General features: G+C 40.8%; 1 protein-coding gene across 6 annotated transcripts in view; it reads left to right on the forward strand.

Moving 5' to 3' along the window:
• The window catches only part of PPP1R9A (protein phosphatase 1 regulatory subunit 9A), a 145,380-nt gene that overhangs the window by 32,856 nt on the left and 98,836 nt on the right, over positions 1 to 13,688 (forward strand). The gene's annotated exons all lie outside the window — the stretch shown is intronic.

The raw sequence follows: 13,688 nt of genomic DNA on the forward strand, positions 1-13,688 counted from the left end.
GTCAAAAATGTGCTTTTGTTGAGCTCTGTTGCTTCACTAAGGTTAAAGTGAGCTTGCTCTGGACTGGCTACTTTGATTTCAGGGCGCTGGGAAGCCTAAGTGTTTAACACAGACTTAGACAAATCTCTTTTAGGAGACCTCAGTGGTCTGTCTTTACCTTGTGGCTTTGAATGCAACCTCAGAAACCCTCAACATGCAGCATGTACCAACAAGGCTGTGCATCAGCGGTCAGTGCCTCCAGTACCTTTTAATGTAAGGAGGTCTGGAGCAAATCATCTTCCTGCCTTCCTGTGTTCATCCTGCCTATGTACAAAAAAAAAAAAAATAAATTCCTGTCTCCCACCATCTTATTTCTTTCCTGTTCACATTGCCAATTCTGTAAACTCAGGAGTTGTTAAAGCACTGGTTTGGGTTGGGTTCTTAATTTCTGTTGGAAATGAAGTTTGCAAAATTTCTTTGCATTGCACTAACATAAAAGATCAACAGCCCTGGCACAAATGACTCTATAAAAAAGGTGTATGGTGTTCTTCCCGTTGTAATTGTAGGTGCAGCAATTTAAATATGAACTTGTCATTGCTCCAAGTGCTTTGTTCCCAGGCCTCAGGGGACAGAAGTCTTTAGTAGTGGACTCTGCTCTCAAATTCAGGCGTCAGCCTGGGAAGAGTTTTTCATATATCTGGTTATGCTTTGTCTCTGAGCTGACTGTAACCTGCTCTTCCCATACTGTAATTTTCATTCTTTGTTCAGGCACTTCACAACAACTTTTCCTAAAAAATTATCTAATTATTTTAGTAAATAAGACCTGTTCCACTTGGCTACCTGCACCATGGGTTGTATTAAATAAACAGGTAGATTCACAAGCCATTTAATAACAAAAAAATAATTGCACTCTATCTTAATTCCATAGCCCAAACAAGCTGGCTGTTTCTTTAGCAGCAGTAAAGGAGAAGTAGCATGAATCTCAGGAAAAACACTACATTTGCTGTGTAGTAGATTGTAATGGTTTTGTCAATGAATTGCTCTGAAGCTGAGGATTCATAAACATCATAATGTCTGCAGATTATTTTATATCTCTGCAGTTACTTGAGAGGAACATTTTCCTTTGCCGTGAATGGAAATTCTAGCCTCAACGTTTTGCATTCTTGTCATTTTGCTAGTTTAAGCTTTTGTTTGGATCCTTTTACTGATGGATTAAGCTAGCAGCTGCTCTTTGATCACTGCATCTATGCCCTTTATTTTGACTTGAAGTTTCAAAATGCGCAGTTCGTGAAAGGTCTGAGCAAATGGATTTCTTTTGTTTGTCTTGTTCAAAGGAAAGCAGTTTGAAGACTATTAAGGATATTACCATGATACCGTCGGTGCTGGTGAGGTTTAGGATGCATCATTGTTCTCCACTATCAGTACACGGATGCAGGAAAGTGACAAGAAGTATTACCACCTGAGAGAAATCATTATTTAGTTGTCCAGTAATGAAAGGGATTTGGAGTAATTTTGCTAGCTGAAATGCCAGTATAGATTGGTCTGATCCGTAGCTGAGAGTGGCAGGAGATAAAGGCAAGTTGTGATGATGACATCCTTTTAATACTGACAGAAGAAGCAAGAAGCAAAAGGAAGATAGCAGCCATCTACAGAGCAGAAAGTCCAGCAGACAGTGAAAATGAAGAGTTTGTAGTCCAACTGTTATAGTTATAACCATATGTGCTGTTACTTCTATGGGTTTTATTGTTCTGGACGTGCATCCTCCATGGATACAGTTTGTGGTTACCTGAAAATGCACCAAAAAAAGCAAACATAAGCAAGTTTACTCACTGCTGCTTGAGTTGCACAAGACACAAGTCACTAGCTTTTAGATAAATATTAAATATTAGAGTTCTACCTACATACTAACATTCACAATTTTAAATTTGTTCATTCCTGGGTTTTATTTGCAATCATGTCCAAAGAGATTGCAAAAGATTGTGAGTGTTGGAGCCCTGTGGCAGCAGACCAGAGCTCTGCTGAAGGCAAGCGTGTGTTGAGAGCAATTCAGCGACTCTCTCCCCTTTCCTCCTTCCCTGACAAACTATTCCTAGTCCATCCAGCAGTGACTGAATCCCGCTTGTCCTTAAACAAACTCGAAGAGGATGCTGCCAGTGGCATCTTCATCCTGTCTTTCCTCAGGCCTAAAGGCTGCGGCAATGGAGGTTTTTATTCCTTTTGTACAATTCCAAACATTATTGTTAACAATGGTTTGCCTTTTAGGCAACTGACTGACACCTACAGCAGGCAGAGCTGGGGGAAGACCCAGGGTACCCAAGAGCTGATGGGGATGAAGTAGTGATTGTGGTTTACGTGCTGTGACTGTAAACCAGGTGTTTGGTGCCTTTCTGCTTCTGTCAGAGGCCGCCTGGGTGGTCACTTTAAACTCTCTGCTAGCTGTCCAGCATATTCTGCTCGTGTTGCTTAATACCTCACTGCACAGAATCATTAAATCGAAATTTTCATTGATGAGTAGAAATCTCCTTCCTTGTTTCTTTCCTTGCATCCGTTGAGAGCCGATCCTGGACTCGTGGTGAGAAGGAAGGCTGAGCTCTGCCGCACGGGCACAGCCTGCAGTGAAGGTTCAAGTCCTAACCCTGGTGCCAGTTCAGGTCAGATCCCGCCTGCCTTTACTGACTCGCCACAGTTTTCTGAGTGCAAACATCACTCTTGGCAAATGACAGAACGGCTAGGAGTATCAGACGAAATAAGTGACGCTTCGCTGCAGTAATATAAATGACCTAAATACCCAGTTTTAGTGGAGTCTTTTCCTGTGTTAAAATAGATCTTTTGTAGAGTATAAATTGCACGCAGAAGCATGCAGAGTAGAAATGTCGCCGTAATAAAATATCCAACAACCTTTCAAGGAGCCCTATTAATCGAAAGTATTCCCAAATAAATGTAAAACCATTTGTATTATTAATTTGTTGAGGGTTGGTAGCACGTTGCCTGTGTGACCCCTTTGGAAGAACGTTGTTTTTCATCTTTTCAGCATGCTGGCACATCCCCAAGGCGATGAAAAATCGAGAGTGTGGATGTGGAAGCGATGTGCATTTCAAACTGCTGCTTTTTTCCCTACATTTTCTTTTAAGCTAATTTACCCTTTCTTTTTTATTTCCAAGACATTGTTTGTTTGGCATTGTTCCTAAAATTGGATAGCAATTAGATCTCCTAATTTTAAACGTTTCGGATTTAACGTTTTTTCCCTTGCAGAAGCACTGCCGTGCTTTGCAGAGATGTTGAGCACCCACCTCTCCTGCTAATTTCCAGGGGAGCGGTAAATGTTCAGCTGAGATGAAAATAGCGCTCGAGACATCTCAGACGGAGGACTTGGAAGCAGTTGCTCCCCAAACCACAGGCTGCTTTTGGAAATACAGTCCTGAATTTGAAGTGTAGTGCTGTGCTAATTTTCCCCCTGTTAGTTTGATCCTGACCCTTCCTTGCTGACAGGAGGTGGGTCAGGGTGGGAGCTGCCCCCTGGCAGGGCTGCACCAAGCATGAGGAGGAGGATGGGAGGGCAGATGAAGGCCCAGACCCAGCACCAGAGGCCGTAAGGTTGTGCTTCAGCATCACACATAGTGACCACTTGCCCTCCCACTACTCCCTGGCAGTGTCTGCTCACACTGACTCAGCACAGAGGGTTTTTAACATTCATCTTGCATCCAGCAGAGAGGACTATAATGATCCTCCGTTTAAGGTACCTTATTTTAATATTAAGGTGCTTAGAGGTGAGAGAGGCTCAGGTTTGAAGCAGCCTTGGAATTAGTGAGTTCTACTGATTACCTGCCCTGTGTGCATAAGGAACATTTGAACAAAGTAATTTTACACGAGAGCAATTAAAGCGCTGAGCTCCCTTGGCTGATTGACTCCGTCAGTGCAAACCAGACTTCATTGAGCACTGCAGTGTGTTAAAATGTGCAAAGGAATGGGACTGCTTTAAATCCTGCTCTGTGCTGCTGCAGCATGCCTACATGAGATGTTCCTGTGAGGTGGCTGCTTTAGTAACCAAAAGAGAGTTTCAGTAACGGAGACTGAGCCTCACCTGTCTCCAGTGAAGGTAAGCAGCTAACCTCCAGGTTGTTCTTTCTGCCTCTGAACACTTCGTACTACGTTTTCAATAATTAATTGTGCAGAAGAGCTGCTGAGCAAGAGCATACATTTGCACATGTAGTTACTTCAGTACTTAAATAATACATTCAGGTGCAGTTTGCAATAAAACAAATGTTAAGTGCTGAGAAGAGAAGGGGAAAAAAGGAGCATCCCAAATGTAGAGTTCAGAAACATGAGGTTAGGGATCAGGGTGATGGCAGGGCAGATGACCCAGCACGTTAAGACTTTCTGCCTTCTTGAAGCTGCAGTGGAGAGGCGGTAACATGACCAGCACAGCATCATCACTTTTCCCCTCAGAGCAGTGCTGGGTCATAAATAAAATGTTGAGTATCTGTAAATATTCAAATAACGGGATCTTTATTCCCCCGAAAATAATTTTTGCCCAAAAGATTCACATAGATATTTTTTTTCCAATTTTTACTTTTCTATTTTTTTTGAATTAAATTTTCTCTTCTAATGATTAATACATACCTTTCAACTTGTGTTCCAAACCTCCCTTGATGCTTATTTAAGCACAGATCGTATGGGAATTTCTATATCTCGTTACTTGTATGGAGTCGGACGTGCGCCACTCTAATGGGATTTTTAATTCACATTTCCTCCAGCTCTGCTCAGCCAACCATAATACTACAGAGAAATGTTCTGTCTTGAGGAGGGGAATAAAATTTATGGAAATAACATTGGCATCTGAGGACTGCTCTTGAAGGTCGTCTCTGCCTCCATCTGCCCTCCGTTTGTTGCAGTGATGGGGCTGTGTGTGCATGAAAAGGGGGTGAACCCCCACGGTGGCAGCATTTCGCGGTGCGTGGTATTTAACGGGCTATGCCTGGCCGTCTTGAAGGCATGCTGAGCTGCATTGCTGAAACTACAGGTCCCAGCTAACAATTATGCAAGTTAATTGCTCTTTCCTCAGTTGCGAAGGGCTTATATAAGGGGTTCTTTTTAAAACACGTCTAATTGCCTTGGAGAAATAACTGCTGTTATTTGCAGAACACTTTGTATAATAGAAGTCAAAGCAAGCAGCTACCCCGAAGCTTGCTCGCTCAGAAGCCCAGATTCCCTGAAGCCAAGTCTGAGAGCTGCGTTCATCTCCACTTTGAACTGAGTTGCACGACTTTGAATTTGTGCAGGGTCAGAGCCTGGGTTTTCCTTGGGATGGATCACAGAGTCACAGAATCATTTAGGTTGGAAGAGATCTCCAAGATCACCGAGTCCAGCCTCAAACAGATCCTGCCCCACAAGCAGCTTGCCCTGTTGCCTGCCTACCCTGCAGTGCTCAGAGTCAATGCACCGATGCTCTGGAGTGGCAAGTGAAGTGCTGTGACCATTCAGCCTGTCATTTTTTGCATAGCTGCGGTCAGTGAGATGCCCAGCATTCGGGGTACAATGCTGGTGGTACTCATCCCATGCCCAAATAGCTGCAGCACCGGTGAGGCTGTAGATGGTTTTTTAAAAAAATGGTGCTGTCGATATTCTTAACCATTAATCTTCAACCAGAAGTAGTATTACGTCTGTAGAGCAGTTGGGAATATTCAGAATCCAGAGTAACTGGGAAAATTTACAACATGGCTGCTGGGAAACATATATTTTAATATAACACAAGTGGTTTAAAATACAGTTGTTTCCGGGCTCAGTTTTGGAAATGTAAAGTGGTTAAAAAAAAGCCACTAAATTCAGCACAAAAGCAGTAATTATATTCCCTTTGAAGCCAAGCTGGTGTGTAACACAGCTCCTTTTGACTTTTACTATCTGTGGGTTTTAATGTAGGCGGAAAACTTGCCACAAAATGATAATCGGATAGTACTCGACATTTCTAAAAAATGTTTTTTTTCCCACCAGATTTGCAGCCTACACAGTAAAGTTATGCACTTGTATCATGAGAAAATGTAATTTAGGAAAGCAGGAACTCACTGAATATAAAGTCTCAAATGGCAGAAGGGAATACAATTTCAGCATTAGGCTTTTATAAAAGGAAAAATGTTTATTAAAACTGTTGCAACCTCTAATTCATGCTGTTATGTCGTGAATGTTTGCAGACTCACATAAAACAGAATGTGCCATGTGGATGCATTTCTCAGTACAAAGCAGTAGGTAGCAAATTTCTAAGATAAAGCAGGATAGAAGTAAAAGCTTTTCTGATCTATATAGAGAAAGGTCCTTTGTACAACCACTGGTAATAAATACGAGCTGAAGCAGGCAGCAGTACAAAATAGGCATAATAGGACTGGCATGAAGAAAAGTGTCTTTACTGCCCTTCCTTTAACTCTAGTGACTAGTGCTAAAGTATTTTTAAAATGTAAAACAAAAGAGAAGAACACAATTTAGAGGAATCCGTGTGTATTTAAATGTGAGGTCTTAAAATATAAAAGGATTGTTTTTGTTTGTTTTGTTTTCAGATTGTAGTATTTTAGAAAGTCTTATTAGGACTTCTTACTTTGGAGTATTCAGCTGTTATGAGTTAATTTTTACATGTGTCTAGTTCACTTGCATCCTCAAATTCTCTATCTTAACTGTATGTGTCAAAACCAGTTGATTTTAGTAAACTTGAGACTGGCTCTTCTGTTGACAGTGAGCTGAGGATACGTTTACTCATCATGCAAAATAAATACATTTTCTTTGACCGTTGTAAAATTTTTACTGTATATATTATCGATGAGGAGCTTATGATGATAATGACTGAACTTGCATGCTTTTATAGACCCAGTTTAAGGATACCTTTGCTTCATTAGGACAGAATCCTTGCAAGCTGTCTCCATGAAATAACAAATAATTCTTGAATTAGGAGTAGATGCGAATCTAATAATGGCTCTGAAGTGTTATATTCTGATTCAGTTACTTGATGGAATTGAAAACAATTGCTCTGTAGCAGAGACTTTGAGGAGTGGGGTGTGTACCTGCAGCGTGCTGCTGTGTCTCAGCCTTTTTTCAGGGGTAAGATGGAGCAAAAGTTCATGAAATTAACTGTTCCCTGTAAAACCTTAAGTTTAATCTGCATTTTTCCTTGAGGAAGTGCTCTAAGACATGAATGCATAGACACAGGTTTTGTGTGGCTGTAATTTTGATTTAGCAAGTAACATGTACCATGTAAAATGTCAGCTCTCGTAACTCAAAGTGCAGTGACAGCAGCATTTTTTCCAGTCTCAGCAAAGATATCAGGGATTTACATTAACAGAAAGTGGATGCACCTGCTGCTCCTGCCCATAGCACATTTTGGTCAAGTCTTGCATGAACTCAACTCCCAGAGGCTGCAAAACAGAGCAGAATAGAAATAAACTTCTACAGCGTTCTTGACTTTGGCTTGAAAACTTAATTTAAAATGTTTCTTTATAACTCATGTAAACATATATGTATATTAATTTTTTTAAGGTTTATTTGTAGTTTAGAGCCCTTCAGATAGAATGGATTCACTTGACAGACTCCTGTTTGACTGAGGGCATTTTGTTCTTTCTGGGTATCTTGCCGAATTGCTTGCAATAATTTTTCAGTCTTCAATGACTGAATCATAGTGCTTCATATTTGAAGTGCGCCCTGTAGCTAACAGCTTGTTCATTTTCTTTGATTTATTTGGGACTGCGTTGTTATCAGCATCTTGATAAGTGGTGCATACAAGAGCTGTAAGGCTGTGTTTTCTGTCCTGAACCTCTGCTAGGCTCGAGATCCGAGACAAGCTTTACGACAGGTAGGTGACCGCCCTTGATGCTAGCAGCAGCAGCAGCCGTCCTTCCCCAGAAGCGATAGCAGACAAACTACTTGCACTTGCTGTTTCGTCTCAGAGAGGAGTCAAAGAGGGCAGGCCTAGAAGAGAGAACTTCTGGGAAAACATGGGAAGAGCAACTAAGAAAAGGAGAAGTGTGTTCATATGTCCAAGTCCAAAGTTATTATCTCTTTGTTACAGCTTAGCAGGAGGAAGTAACTCACCCTACTAAAACCGGTTCAGCTTCTTTAAACTGCAGTAGATCAGGACCTTCAAAGAGAACCTCCTGTGGGTTATTGCAGTTTATCCCCTCATAAAGTCACGCAGCTTTCTGAGTTGTTGATCTCTGAGCATGCGATTGTGTAATGGCCAGTTTGAGTGTAAAGGAGACGGAGACACACACAGCCAAGGGGGAGAGAGGACAGCATCCTTTGGGTGCAGACTGCAAGTTTCAGCAGAGCTTCATCAAATCACAGCAGATCTTCATCGAGCCCATCCCAAAACATCCCCCAAGCTTTAGCTTCATTCCTCTGCAGCACCTGGAGGCAGGTTGCTGCCTTTGGTTGTTAGTGCTGCATTTTGTTTGCTAATTAAACAGCTGGTAAGATGGGAAGAAGGGTTATTTCTTTATCAGGGAAGATTTTTTTTGAGACATGATGAAGAACTCATTGTCTGAAGTTCTTCATGGAGTTTATTGACAAAAATAGCATAAAAACATAGCAAGGTTTTAATATATATATATATAATGATGCATTTTTATTTATTTATTTATTTTAAATAAGGTAGCCCTAAATCAAACTCTCAGTTAAAAAGAATAAGGCGTTTGCAAGTAATGACCAGAAGGTTTTCCCTATCTTGGTCACCATGATTTTCAGGAAAGTTTTAAGTAAATAAAAAAAAAAGTAAGGACTACATAGAATGCAAACAAAATTTCTAGGGGTATCGTGGAGCGATCCATTCTTTTTAAGATTTTCCAAGTGTTTTTGAGAAATTTACAGAAATTTCCAAGTGTTCTTGATAATTTAGAGAAATTAAATTCAGTGTGTGGTAGTTTTTAACCATTTGGGAAATATCTTTTTCAAGTATTTCTTGTTCTAATAATGTAAAATGCTAAAAATAGATCTGGCTACATATTTTTGTTCAAAGTAGTTTTTATTTTTAAGTGAAAGTTTGGTATATTCTGCTCTTCCTCTAGGAAAATCTCAGATGTTCTAAATATGTACCAAAGTGAGGAAAAAATCTGAACTTTTATGTTTCTTTAGAAATATACCCAGCCTATTAGAATACTTGGAGTGACTCTTAATATGAATCAGATGTATTTCCCTGGCTTTTGTTATGTGCCTGATTCTTTATACCTCCAGGTAGATACTGTGGTGACATGCTGCTATCCTGATCTTGATACCTTAATTGGTTTAAGGGGAAAATACTTTAAATGCTGTGGATGGCACAGTGGTAAGCAGAAAAACTTTTTCACTTCTTGATTTTTAGTCCAAATCAGGACTAATGTGACACCAGTTTTCCCATATACTCATTGAAAGGTGTGCAATGCTTTTCTAATCCTTCCTGGGATGCAGCAAATCTGCATCTGCTCAGCTGGGAGGCTGCATTCAGTGCTGGAATTGAGTGAGCGTACCGTACGGGTGATCAGATGTTCCCTCTGAGGGGATGAAAGTTGTTGTGTTGTGCAATATGTTTTATGTGAGAATGGAGAAGTAAGCACAGCCCATGTCAGAGTATTAGAGGAAAGTAGTACTGGAGTCCTTGATAGGTAAGAGGAGTTTGTTGCAGCAGAACTTCCAGGAATTATAGGGAATAGAAAATTTCAATAAATTACTGCTATGTATTCAGAAAACAAAAAGCTAAATAACTCTTAGAGGCCACCTGAAAGCACATTGCATGAGACAGGAAAGTTTCTTCGTTAGTGTTGGAAGACCTTAACGGGAGTGCTAAGGGTTGCATTGAGAAATTCAGCATGGCAAGCATGTACGTGCTCCTGCACACACACTGTTGTGTGCTGCACATAAATATCTGGAGGCACTGGAGAGCTAAGTGTGTGTACAAACATTTATTGAAGCATTAAGCGAAATTTATTTTTAGGTAAGAGAACAATTTGATGGCATCCTTTGGGCAAATGTATCTGCTGTTAGAGGACTATATACAGCTTATGCTTTAAAACAGCTGAAAGGAATCTGATAAAGGGACCTTTCCAGAACCTCTTTGTAGCCTTTTACAGAATTCTCTCCATTAAACTCAAGGCTGTATATTTACTGTTTTTATGGTATTCAACCATGACGCATACCATCTGAAAAGCTCCTGACCATTTTGTCCTTAATGACTTTGCAATGGAGAGAAAATGTCTTTGGGCAAGCCCAATAATTACTGTCATTTAAATAATGTGATCTTGCTTAAATTAAATGTTCTCTCTGTAATTCAGACAAATAATTACATTTACTACAAGGTAATTGTTATTTCTTTTGAGGGAAGGGTGAAAAAACTGGGCCTTGAAAATATAGTCAAAACATGTGAAAAAACCTTGCTGAAAGGCTCAGATGCTGTGAGAATTTAACCTTGATGTTGATGCTGTAGTTTATACCGGAGTTTTCCATTTTAAGCTGTGTCCAGGAGCTATTAATTCAGCTGTGAGAACTTGCTTCAAGCTGCAATTTTTAATGCAGTATAGCAAAATGGAAAACCATCAGAAATTGTTTCATCTGCTTTTGAGATCCAGGAATCTTAGAAAAGCCGCTGAGATTGGTAAATCTATCAAGGTCTGGTTGAATCTCTGTAGAATCAGGCATTAAATGGGTTTCATCTCAGTCCTATTAGAAGTGAACAGATGAAAAATACTAGGTAATATATTTGTTAAGATTTCTGCTAAATCTTTGGAGCAGATGCCACACCACAGAAGATCTATTCCAAGGGCAAAGTGTGAGACACCGCAGTGCTTGTTCAGCGTGTTCTGGAAGGAAGAATGTAGGAAGGAGCAATACCTTTCAGTCAGTTGTCTGACAGTCCATGTAAACTCTGCCAGTGTGCCCTGACGATGGTTTGGAAGGGTCTTGGTGGTTGTTAAGTGCTCGTCTGGATATGAATTGTTGTCTCCTATGATTGTTTTGTAAGTGAGACTTCGAAGTTCCCTTTAACAAATAAATAAATTCCTGGCAGATCACTTGTCATACAGACCCATGAGTTTTGGAGGAGCAGGCGTTAATCAGAATATTTTCCTTTTCTTTTTTTTTCTTAAAAAGAAGAACGATGTGCTTAGAATCATGTTCCCCATCACTGCTTCTCATTCTGAGCAGATTTCCACTTTCTGTAGTTGTGATTTTAAGCAGCGATGTGCTCTTCATCCTGCTCTGAATTATTGACTGTGTACTTTGACTCTCTCCTCCTGGCCTTTTGGAAGAAATAGGCACATATCCAACATGCAGTGTCTAGCAACCACTCATCTTGGTTACAGCCTCTACTAGGCACTTGTGGTCCCTTCTCCTGGGTGCGTGCATTCGGATCGATGCTCCTCCTCACCAGGTTTCTGCTCTGAGTCATGGGGTGGAGGTGCTGCTCCCATTGTTTCGAGAGGAAAGCCAGCTTGCTAACCTGGAATTACATGGCATAAACACTCTCCCTTGTAATGTCATGTAAGGAGAATGGGAAAACATAGGGCAAAGGAGAAGACTGGGGGGGACTTCAGCAGGGTGACTGGTGGAGGATTATAGACAGTAAGTGTCATTCCAATGCAAGAAATGAGAGAAGATGCTGGCAAAAGAAAATCAAAGCAGTTTTGATGAGTGCCTCTCTTTCTGTGGGTCCTGTCACACACATATCTGAAAACTTTACAGAAACCTTCGGTGCAACTTTATCTGTCAGAAGTAGTCAGTAGGAACACTAGGTCACAGCTGGGATTTTGGAAAGGCCTGCTGAGTTGAATATGCAGTTGTATAAAACATCATCGTTAAGCAGCCAGAAATTAATACTTTCCAAAGGGATTTATGTTATGACTAAAGGTGAAGGGGATAACCTGTGCTTGAACTCAGTAATTTAACTTAATGCTGCAGTGTTCCCTCTTGATTTGGATTTCGGAAGGTGTTGATTGTATCAAGTCACATAACTCAATTTAACATTGTTTCTCCGAATCCTGTTTACACAGGGGCTTGGATAAATCTGTCATCATCTCCACATGATCATTACATTTTTCAGAAATCAGGTACCGTGCTGACACACGCATACAGTTCCTGCTGCAGCGCGGACTCCGAGGGTTAGTCCATGCTATAAAAAGTGTTCATCGTGAATTGCAGAAAGAGCAGTTCTCCTGATGGAGATAAGACGTCCCAGGAGGAGCCAGGAGCTCCAGAGGTACGATGTGGGTTGCTCTTGCTTACCTGTGGTTTCAGTCCACCTGCGCTGGGCTTGGGCTGCGTGCTTTTACCTCCAGCACAGGGCTGAGCCACAGGGCTAATCGGGATTACAAAACCTCACACACACACACAAAAAAAAGGGGAGTTATCTATTGCAGACTCTTAGAGATCAGTTTACCTGGCACAAAGACACAGATTTGCGATCTCTCAGGCTTTCAGGTGGTACTTAACATCCAGAGCACAAGTGCAGAAATCAGGTGGTGTCCCTGTTCTATCTGCCGGAAACACACAGGATCAGATGCTGCTGATACAAAAATCACAGTCCCTGCTCAGGAAATCTGACTCTGTGTCGTCCCAGGCCAACAAATGCTATTTAAAGTACGAGCAGACAGGAAAGGAAAAAATAAAAGGCTACAGAAATGAAAGGAAATATCCTGGGTTAAAAGCAAAGTTAGCAAACTAAGCTTGCTCCTGTAAGACAGTGATTTTGCCAGCTGTGCTAGCATGCATTCCCTGCAGAAGTTTCTTGGGATGGGTTTCTGCAGATGGTTTCTTCCCAGTGAGATAGTTCTGCAGCTTTACATTTTTGTGTTAGGTCCCCCAAATGTAGAAGAGATGTTAATAATAACCCAGCTGTTGAGGTAATTCCCCTCTGCAGAATTTCCCTCTCTCTGACCAAGCCCATTCTGCCTCAGGTTGGCTGCGGCTTTCATTGTTTTCAAGCTTTACGTGAGACCCATGGATTTACCAAAACTACTAGGAAAGGGGAATGCTGCGTGTATCTGTTGATGTTATCTGTATGGAGAGTCCTGTTTTGTTTTGCTTTTCTGAAACAGCTCCTACTTTTCCAAAACATCAGAGCAAGCCAAATGCAGGCTGCGCAGGAAGCATAATGAAAGAGTTTCTCTTTGTTACTGATGTGATTGCCTTCAGTAAATTGTCACAGGTTTTCCGAGTTGCTTTTGAAATGAAGTTTGCCTGATCAGGAAGGTGCTTACACATGAGCATGATGTTTCAGTGTACTGTGGAGCAATTAGTTTGTGGAAAAACGGCTTCAAGAACAGCAGCACAGGTCATAGCACACTGCTTTTGTGTATACGTTAAGGAAGAGCAATCAAATACATGCAAAATTCATTTAATCTTTTCAAATTGGCAGGAAAAAACAAATGAACAAAAAAACCACAACCTCCTGTCTGCCTTGGGAAAATATAGAGTTCATGCATAGCCCAAAACAAATATATAAGATCTTGTAGGTAAATTGTATGGGAAGTAAATCCCCTAAGATAGTTAAATATTTTATACTGGAAATTGATTTTCTAAATTAGCCTTCGAGTGTGCTGTTGTTAGTTTGTGGACATAATGAGAGTTAGGAGATTTGCCTGCACCCAAGTACACATAGCTTAGAATTGTAATTAATTTGGGAATGGACTTAAGCAGCACCCCAAACTGGTGTGTTAATTAAAACACCTGAAAAACAAAGGCCATTTCAGTGAGTATTTTTGTAGTTTTGC

Source organism: Aythya fuligula, chromosome 2, assembly GCF_009819795.1.
Source record: "Aythya fuligula isolate bAytFul2 chromosome 2, bAytFul2.pri, whole genome shotgun sequence".
Taxonomy (NCBI): domain Eukaryota; kingdom Metazoa; phylum Chordata; class Aves; order Anseriformes; family Anatidae; genus Aythya; species Aythya fuligula.